This window comes from Rhopalosiphum maidis, chromosome 2, assembly GCF_003676215.2.
Source record: "Rhopalosiphum maidis isolate BTI-1 chromosome 2, ASM367621v3, whole genome shotgun sequence".
NCBI classification, from domain to species: Eukaryota; Metazoa; Arthropoda; class Insecta; order Hemiptera; family Aphididae; genus Rhopalosiphum; species Rhopalosiphum maidis.
The window spans coordinates 89371116-89382592 of NC_040878.1; the positions used below are offsets into that span (position 1 = coordinate 89371116).

Below are 11477 nucleotides of genomic sequence, written 5' to 3' on the forward strand. Positions count from 1 at the left end.
TAAATATTGGTAGATTAAAATAAGCTAATAAAATTTTCTAAATACTATAGGCTCCTTATCTCCCAAACTTTTTATCTTTATTACGCTAAAATAAAAATAACTCCACAACTACTTGTCCAGAAGTTGTTTACCTAATTTAATTTAACATATTCATTATACTCTGTCTACTACCGATATTCTCTCGTAATGTGCGTTTTTAAAGGTATTAAAATTAAAACTAATCGCGTATCTAAAATACACAGGAGTATATTTTTTTGAAATTATTATCATAATTGGTAAATTGCGCGTATTGTCATTGCGGTAAATCGAAAAAGACCTTGATCACGCGTATAAGCTGCCCTCCCGCCGACCCACCGTCACGTGCGCATATAATTATAACCCGTCCACATCATCATCACGGCTATTCGCAGCAGCTTTATGCACGGTCGTTGCTATTAAATGATGTTATGTTAGTGCATACGCGTTTAACCGGACTACCGGCGAATCCGTATTGTTTCATTGTTGTCCGGTTATTCCGTCGTCATTATTATTATTATTATAAGGGTTAATGTGACCATATTTGAAGGACTGCGGATGTGTTTAATAAAAATCTATGGAAAAATAATGATAAAAAAAATTTAATGTTCGAAGTTTAATAATTTGCGTAAAGTTCGAAATTGCGCGCCAGCAATAGCTGCTGCTGTATACTTATATGCGTTTTTATTCCTAGGAAAAAGCCACAAAAATATTGGTTTTATATTATTTTAATTAAGGGTACTTATGGCCTTTATTAGTTATCAAAATCAAGTTTTTGACGCTTAAACCCAGTAAAAATATGTATTAACATATAATATTTGTATGAATCGCATGGCTTTGATATAAAAAAAATTCAGTCCAATCGGAAAAATCAAATAAACGCCGAAATCTACTACTGTTTATATTTTTTCAAAATTAGACAAATTGAAATTATTTAGTATAAAAGCTACTCAAGTAAAAATAACATTTACGAAAAAGAGGAATGTGAATTTAGTTTATAATAATATTGTAGTTTAATAGGTATTCTCGTATACTAATATTAATCATATATTGGACTTTAAGTTTGACCTCAATAAATAAACTTCCTTAAATATTATTTTGTACACACAACAATAAAGTTACAGGAACTTTTGTTTAAATTATAATTTATAACAATTGTATGATAAATAATTTCTACACTACAATTTTTCATAAATTTATACTTATACTATTGCAAATATATAAAAAAAAAATGTCGTTAAATAATGAATAAAGATGAATTGAACAAATACAAAACACAAACTTCCAAATGCTCGACGTGCAGTGATGGTGAAATATTCAACGAAAAATATAAAAAAATCCTAATACGATAACGCGTTGACAGTTGATAATAATATCATACTACAACACATAATCAGACTCATCCCTTAAAATTAATTGTTTTTCTTTTACCACCAAAATCAAAATTATAATATAATCACAGGCTTAAGCTTATTATTAAATCGTTTTATATTATAATGGTCCATTTTAGTAGATTGATATCATACAAATGTTCTTTAAATGAGTTTTAATTATAATAGTTTATACAGTCGAGTCGCGATAACTTAAAGTTAAAGGGAGATAAAAATTCACTTCGAAATATATTCTATTATACAAGATAATATCTAGCTCGAATTTACATTAATTTATATTTCTAGGGGAATAAAAAAGAATTGAGTTGTCAAGTGTTTCAAATTATCGAGGTTTGAGTTATCGTGACTCCACTCTATAGGTCATACAAGACAACATAATATTTATAATAATCATTTATATCTCTTATAACTTTATACTATTATACATTATAAAGAAATTATATAATAAATTCTTTTAATAATAATAATTTTAAAAAAAGTAGATAAGTACCAAAATAATTTTTTACTTTGAGCCGTTTTTTTTTTTGAAGAATGAATGTTAAAAAAAATAATTAATTGAAAACAGGCAATTGAGTTCTGTAGAGTTGTTATTAATAATAACTGTACTGCTTAATGAGATAGTTCACAATATTAAAGAACAATATTGGTTTTAGACATGCAACAGTCGATGAAAAAGCATTTATAGCTACGATTTGATACTGAAATATAATACTCTAAAGATAAATGTGTTATCTAATTGAGGCGCAGTATTGTGGGAGCTTAAGTGCATACAGCAATATCCAATTATATTAAAAAAAAGTTTAACTTTTATGTGACAGTTATTAGAGATATCAAAATACAATTTCGGAAATATTAAAAATTAGTTTTTTTTTTTACTATATATTTTACTCTTCGACCATAAAAATAAAAGCGAACAATGATTTAGGATGTAGCTACATCACAAGAAATTCAGGGAGTTTATTGATAGATCTTTATGATCATTATACATCGGACTTCAACCATGCCTGTTTCATTCTATATTTATATACCACATTAGAAAGATCGATTCCCATTTTACTCTGAAACATGTAATTACTGCGAATTGAAATTGTTCAAAAACGATTTCTCGCTGTTTGAAAATTAACCACGCTCCTTATAACTACACAGAAGTTTCTAAAATGTTTAACCTTGTTAACCTAGACAATATACTCGTTTACTAAATAGAGTCACATTTATTAGTTGTAAATCTTTATAATATATGATCTTACTAAACGCTCGATGTAATCATAGCCATAATTTCTTATCTTAATGCCTGCAGTTTTAGGTTTATATCTATGTAATTAATAATTTATACCTACTAATGCTTTTTTTAATTTGTAGACATTAACAGGGAAGTGAATTTTATTAAATATTGTTATGTTATTACTGTTATCATTATTACTATATTATAAATTGAATATTATCCGTATGAGTTATAAATAAATAAATTTTAATTTCATTAGGATTGAGTCCCGACATAGGTAGACAAGCATTTGAAAACAACATTCGTAGAACTAATAACTTCATGTGTATTGACTCAATAGAAAAGACAATGTGTCTAGATGTGATTCATATTACAGTTTAATAAACTGTAAGTTACGGTTAGTGTAAGAAAAATTTAGCATTCAAAGTAACCCTTAAAAGTGGTTTTATAATAAAATACAATGAATTTGAAATTGGATATAGAGTTTCTTATATATAGATGATGTTATAAATCATAAAATGTTGATAGATTACCAACAACTATGGTTTTTAAATGATGATAGCTCCCATAATTTTCAAATCTATAGTAAACTCAATAATATTTTTAGTTCACAAAGTTAAATAACTTGAAAACGATATACTCCTTTTAATATCGATTTGAAGATTTCGATTTTATTTTCAATAAAAACCGTTCTTTAAATCTGCCCCTGACAAGCGCATGATTAGGAATATCATGAATATCAAACAAATTGTATGCGAAATACGGGCCAAGAAATGAATGATAAATGAGTTAATTAATATTGAATCGTTTTTCTGTCCCAATGGTCATGCTCTATATAGTATACTATTATACGTTTTGGGAGTGGTGTATAATATTATTCACTTTTCTCTTAAAATCTATATCATAGTACCTATAGTAGTATTTATACAAAGTGTATCACCTGCAAGAGTAGACTTATTCAATTGCGGTTTAGTGGCAAAAATCGTATATTTTGTAGTATACTGTATACCCTGAAATATCCCGTAATACTGCTCAGCTCGCTCTATTATTGTAAAATACGTAGTATAACTACAATAATTTCAAATATAAAGTTTTAATGAAAAAACCAAGTTTAAATACAGAAAAAATGATATTTAATACCAGAGCATTTACGGAAATCATATGTTTTCTAGAAGGAGATATACATGTACACGTATGTACGTGATTACTACGTTCGCGGTTAGAACTAAAATCGTTTTAATAATAAATTTTACTGTGATTTCGTATATGTTATACTACCATACCAATATTATTATATTTTCAATAACTACTGATATATATATAATACTTGTAATATAATGAAACAATTTATAAAACTGTATCTAATAGCACCTAATTATTAATGATTCATAAATATATTTCTATTTATTATTTATTTGATTACTGTAGTTAATATATTTTCTAATGGAAACGCTGAATAATATGGATGATACTGAATTTCATAATATTAGTGTACGCTAGTGTTTAATAGTAATGATAGAATAAAAAACAATAACTTCTTTACTATAGGAAAAATGTCAAAAGAATAATTTATTTATCCCAAAATTAACAAATTTTTGAGTTTTAAGCATCACGTATTTCAGTAATAAGGTATACTTAAAATTTTCAAATCATTTAGAAAAAAGTTTTTTTTTTTGAATTCATTGCATTTAACAGCATAGTGAGACAGAATAGTTTTATACTTGTAAATCAACAGCAGTAGTTTTAACGGAATACCGTTTTTATTGTGTTTTCCACTAGATCCATAAAAGAAAAAATGTTGGCGCAAAACCCAGAGATTTTACAACAGTTTTGAGAATTCGTGATATTAAATTTTTCACTTACACAGTCACGAGCTAATGGAAAGTTGATGAGGGTACAGTGGAACAAACTGAAAGATAAAGATTTTCCCTAGTTGTATACTTATAATTATTAATTATTCATTTCATCTGCGAGAAAATCATGCAGTTTTTTATAGTATCGTCGGAATAAATTATGAATTCATAAAGGAAAAATGTTACTACGATAGTACGGCTGCAGCAGAAAAATTTCCATCCACTAAGTAGCATTCCTTTGATTCGTAGGACTTTATTCGGAATATTATGTCTGACATTGACCGCACAAGTACCTACCTATTATAATTTTCATGTACAGGATAAATATTTTATTGTATTTGCATAGTAGTTATCGATTATCGACCACGCATCGACATTCGGTCACGATGTCATAGGAACTATACATAATATATACAAAACAGTTAAACTTAACATAACTGCTTTTTTATAATTAGAAACTATGTTTGATGAGTAAACGCTAAAAAATTTTTTGTGTCTTTTTGTATATTGTTTGAATCAACATTATGAATTGCATATTTAGTATCAAATACACACACTTAAGAAAATAGATCAAAATTGTGAGGCTTTACATAATACCACAGTCAAGTTTCACGAATAGCACTGCATTTTTCATTTATAGAAATTTCGAACATTTATGTTTGTACTCATCAAGTCAAAATAGTTTTATATTGCTAGCTTTGTTTTATTTTACAGTTTTATTAATAGTTTAATCATCATGATAATATTATATTTATTACACATTTACACCGGTTTTCAACTAATCAAAAATAGTAAGCAAAACTAAATACATATATTTTTAAAAATTACCGTATTCCCAGTTGAAAAAAAATTACTTTGTTTTTTCGTACCACGACGTGTAAATAAAACGATTTTCACAAACCACAAATAATTTTTTAGGATTTTTGTTTTTATGCAGGCGCGGTGCATAATATAGCACTGCTGCAGTACCCGCTGTCATGTGGGCACACAAGACGATCGCTGACATGGGTAAATATTTCATCTTATCCTGCAAAACCTTATTCTATTTTGTTATGTGCGTGCGTGCGTATGTCAACTATGTAATAATGAATAATAATATTGTACTGTCGTGCCTCGAGTGTGAATCTTTTCTGTGTGTATAGTATATATACTTACGATTTTGAATATTTTGCAAAATAATTTATAACGTACCGACGTAAAAAGGGTTTTGGACACGGTCAGGTTAGCTCATAAGTGAACGGACGGGGATGTGAATCTATATGAAATATATCAGTTTTATGAAATATATTATATCCTGGTGACTTGGAGTGGTTGCTGATCGCGCGGGCGCCAAACTGAAACTAGCTGCTGTTGTCTAGTGTTCGTCCGAGCACACCGAAAAACGCGACTCGGCGGGCACGATAAAAATAACATTAATATATTCCAATAGCATTGCTGCAGGTACGCAGGTACTATGTATAACGCATACTACACAGGTAGTAGATGGGTTGACGGCAAAGTAGTGGGGGGACGAGTGGATATTATAAAGGTAGGGACCTCTACGCGCGCCGACAGATTTGCCGCCGATCGGTGGTCCGATTGGCCGCGGTCGACCGCGAACACTGCCCCAGACAACCGCAACCACAACAAATGCGGGCACGCGTGCGTCGTCGTCGTATTTGCGGGCCATAAAAAATGTGTATACGCAAATACTCAGTGATCAATTTATAAATAAGTGGGTTACTAAGTATAAAGTGGAGAATTGTGCGATTGGGGAAAAAAAATTGTTCGTATAGTTTGGAGTATAATATCATATATTTTATACAGGATGAATCACCGTGCATGCTCATTTCTAAGCCCCGCTCCAGCGTTGTAAATTTTAAATTTCGCGTTTATTGAAATTCTGAGCTTTAGCTTTCTTAACCGTGATAAAATACCGTATTTTCAAATAATTAGATTTTTTTACACCACCTATAATAAACAAGAAAATAGTATTTTAAAATTCTAAATCTATTGTCCATAATAATATACATAGTTCATAATATTATAGTTTTAATATCTTGGAAACTAAAAATGTTTGAATTTCGAGTTGAATGTATAAAATTGTATGAACAAATCAGCTGATCGACAATAATGTGTAGTAAAAATGGTGGATATATATATATTACTACAATTCAAGATATTTATTGAATAATAAATTATAGTATTTGAAAGTAAGATCTATAACTATGAAAAAATACTTAAAAATTGTAGAAATCAGAATTTTAACGCATATATTATAATGAAAAAATAAAAACTGGATTAGGATGCTTTGTAAATCAAACAGCTGATTATAACAATTTGTTATTACAAAAAAAAAATCTAACAATTCATGAAAGATAGAAGTTTTTAAGTTTTATAAATATAATTTCTTAAATAGGTCAGTAACAAAATACTTTTGTATAATATCGATGTATAAAGTTATCAAATATTGCGATAGCTTTTTATGTAATTCATGCAATTTAAGTTATATATCGAAACTACAACTTTTGGCGAGTTCCCTTTGCTATATTTCTGGGTTCATTTTAACTTAAAAAGCTAAAGTATAATTTGTTTTAAATATTTATTTGATTCTTTGACAATATTATATTAAGTTCACGATGATTTTTAAAAATATATTATAATATGTTTCTGGTTATAAAGTATTTCTTTAAATATATTATTTGTGTGTTTGTGTGCTTATAATTCACTGTGTCCAGTTCTGTGTATAAAATATATAGGTAACAAAACATTGGTAACACGATTACACTTACACGTCATCTACAAGTTGTAGAGTGTATTCAACTTTACACTACACGGTGATTTTTGAACGCAGGCACGCAGCTTTAAATTAACATAAATGGCGCCTAAATAGAAATGTGTAATATTTTAAATATTTTCTATTTTGTAAAACCAAAACACTATTGTGGGTGACTATTTAAAAATTAGCTTTTACTATTTTTATTAGATTCTCGAGTTTACAAAAAAAAAAAAAAAAAATGCATTTAAAGTGTTGTCTATTTATAAACTTACTATGGTGATCTTTGACAGACGGAGACAAATGTTCACTTGCGGATGTGACGTTCTCTTAAGTAAATAAAAACCTGAGTATTATTATGTTTTTTTCATTTATATACATTTTTTTATGAATATAAAAAGTATTTTATAATTTATAAAAATAATGTAAATGCATTTTATATGACTAGATAATAATATATAGTTTCGAGTTCAAATTTAAACCTTTATAATATGTTTCTCGACGAAAACGTTAATTATTGATTCGTCTGACTTCGTTGGCTAATGACGTAATAGTTCTCAATTTTCTCCATATAATATGTTGTGTTGAGAAGATGATTCTTTTCATATAATATGTGGTGAGTCGCAATCCAAACATTGATGTACCTACTCTTACAATCTTATGAATACTGGATTTGATTGAGGTATGAAGAGGGTCTGTTGACGATTGTGTTACTAAATCTGATTGGTTCGTTAGATGTTTTCGTTAACAGGCAAGCCTAACTGCATCTATGGTTTCAATTTTTGTTTGTCTTTTGATTGCAATAACATTAAACAACGTAGATACATTTTTTTTTCCAAATTAATTTTATTTATAGACTTTACATTTTATTATTATATTATGTAAGTGGCAAAATTATTAAAATATTTTCACCGTCAACTATTTTCATAGAAAATCATTAAGGTGTGTGAGATTATATAATATTTTTTATCGTGTGACTTCATATTTTTATTTTTAAATTTTATCAGCGTTTAAGTTATAGTAACACATATAATATTATAATCAGGGTTAGAAGGGAATGCACTAAAAACAATTGAAAATTTAGCATAAACTATAACTATGTTCCTAAAAATTTTAAAAAAAAACCTTTGACCGTGCAATAAAATAATAGGGAAAAACAAATAATGATAATTTATTTATTTATAAATATGGGTAATATAATATTTTTTATTTCTAATTTTTATAAATAAAAACATTTGTTTCATACACTTGTTTAAAATATATAACTTGATGAAGTAGAAAAACGGGAAGCAGGTGTATATATAAAAACCTTTGTTGCTAATGGCCTTAGAAGCTTAATTTAAATAAAAAAAATGTTTATATAACTTGGGGCATCGATTATTATTTTTAATCATTTAATCGATTGCGTAATGATTATATTTTTAAAATTAAAATATTTTTAGAGTTATTTTTAGTATTGTTTTTGATAGTCATGAATTATACTTACTTAAAAAATTATTAACAACGTTTACAGTTTTATCAATAACACAAAAAAAATTCATGATTATGTCAAAGTATGACAATTATGCTGAAAATCTCAATATATATAATTACTTATAAAATGAAATTGTATGATATTATTATTATGAATCTTATTATATTAAAACAAATACCTATTTTACTTCGGATAAATCATGACTTGGAAAAATTAATATGTAGATTCACGAACTTACAAGCTCTGATTAAAATAAATCCTTAATGTGTGTTCATAAGATAACATATTACACTGAAGTATAATATACATCGTAATTAATGCATTTAATTGATATGTACATATTATAATATAATTATTAACTACTTAAAATCACTCTATGGTGATATATTCGCGTAAAAAACAAAGTACATATAAAATAAAAAAATACCGAGTAAAAATACATAATGTAGATACGAGCGATAATGTAAATTACAGTGGCATCACAACAACAATTTACGATTCCGATAATTGAAACGTAGGATAACTATTACTATAAGAGAACATATCTGTATTTTCAGATCCTCGAGCAGACCAAATAAATCATCTTGACATTATATGTTTATTTTAATGAATATTTATGTTTTCCCCTTTACTGCTGTTTCAGATGTCATTTCATTTTATGGAGTTTGACGAAGCACATTCATGCTAGTTTTCAGATCTAAGAAATCGTTGTTTTTTGTACATATAGTTACTTTGATCAATCGTGGTTTTTTATTAATAAAAATCTTTTTCTATATTCCAAAAACGTACCTAGTTTATCATAATATAATATAATATAATGGCTTATAAATATGAAATAAATGAATTTTAATGATTTCACAATCTATCAAAAAGTTATCATTATTACAAATTAGTTATTATAGTAATCATTACTATTGGAGAGCCGTTTTAGTTGAAATTTAAAGTTAATTTAAATCCCAGTTAGGCCCACCCATATAAATTATAAATCCAGCCACCGTACTACTAGTTGGCTTTATCATATTGTATTTTAGGTGTCCATAATAACACTGGTTAAATTTACCATAGACATTTTAAATGAATTAATATAGTGCTAGCTATAGTGAATCCCTCGAAATACAATTAAATAAATATTTCGAATGTTCCGAAAAAAAAAATATAAATTTATATCTCGAATCAAACCCGATATACCTACTTATTAGCTTAATATATTTTTACACATTCCAAATGCGAGTGTAAGAGAATATATTTTGTTAATTTATAGCATAACAGTATTATATTATATTACTGTAGTAAATATTATTTACAAAATTAGTTATTATATATTGTAAAATTGTGTTAATATCAAGAGGGTATTGTCATCATAACTTATAAAACGAGAATGCACAGGAAGTATCCTCATTTATAAAACGTATACTTAATAGTCTGTTTGCGCTATAAGCTAAACTAGAGAATCGAAATCGTGGAAGTGCGGAATATCTTAGTAGTGTTATACTATGCACGAAACAGACAGGCGGTCCCGTTAAATATTAATGTTTACAAATTTAGTTGTCGATTAGACCAGTGTTTTTCAAATCGGGTGATATCGTTGTCTCTTTAGGAGTGCTAAACTACCCACGGGAACACTAGAAATTGTAAGCTTAATTATTGAGGGGCATTGTATTAGAAAAGTAGGTGATGGGATTTTTTTTTCATACAGTAATCTAATAGGTAATCGCTTAAAGTAGTCGTTTAAACTAATGGTTCTTGTGCATACGATCACGGTTCTTATTACGTTTGTTTAATGCATTATTTCAAATTAATTTTATCATTGCAACAGTTTTATAAATATTCGGAACATTGTAGATTTTGTTAGGGCCTGGTCCCAATAAAACATGTTCATCATTTTCTAATGAATAGCATTGTAACGACGCATCACTACGACAAGTTAGTTCCTTGAACACATGCATACAAATATTGTCAGAGCCTTCACCAATAAGTCTCTTAATTTTTGAAACGAAGATAAATATAATATATAATGTATTTACGTAAAAATTAGGGTTGAGGATATTACTCAATAAATTAATCTAAAATAATATATCTAAATTACAAGTTAACAATTTATCCAAACCAGTTTTGGGAAATTACTTTTTTTATCATTAATTAATTCTTAATTTAATTATATTACAAATTACCTTTAACCAATATTATTTAATTATTATTGAGTCATTTTTTTGTTTTTTTTCAAGATTTAAGTCACATTATTTTTGAGTTAAAAATGTAATTTTATTATAATTAAAGTTCCTTATTATTTTTAAAAATATTATTGAAGATAAATTATTATGTTGTTATTTTGTTAATACATAATTAAATATAAAATACATAAATAAAATCAATAATATAAAATTATACACAATGTTTATTTAAGAACCAAAAGAGATAATCAAAATATATTGTATTTACCATAGTCTATTTTTGGATAACGATCCATTTTTTTAAATTATACTAAATGAAAATCACTAATTAGAAACATGTATAAATATATTTTTTTTATTGTATTTTATAATAATTCTAAAAAAATCGTAGTTACATGATAATATTATCAATTAGTTCTTAAAATATATTAAAATTAAATAAAATAACGAGTAGGTAGCTTAGTAATTTATCTATAAATAAGTAACTTGAATTACTGTTAATTGTTTAAAATAAAATGTAATTAAATTACATAAAGTTACTTTAAAAATAATTAGATTAAACTGGTTAAAGAAACTTGTAAACTATAACTTAAATT

At 26.9% G+C, this 11477-nt stretch overlaps 1 protein-coding gene across 2 annotated transcripts in view; it reads right to left on the reverse strand.

Annotated features, from left to right (window-relative positions):
- LOC113551929 overlaps positions 1–5857 on the reverse strand; it is a 30308-nt gene extending 24451 nt beyond the window's left edge. The window contains exon 1 of one of the 2 annotated variants that reach the window (XM_026954513.1): positions 5673–5857. The gene's annotated coding sequence lies outside the window, so the exon portion shown is untranslated. Of the gene's footprint in view, positions 1–5636 lie in introns of both variants that reach the window. The other variant, XM_026954512.1, reaches the window with a different exon arrangement.
- Between the last annotated feature and the right edge of the window lie 5620 nt (positions 5858–11477).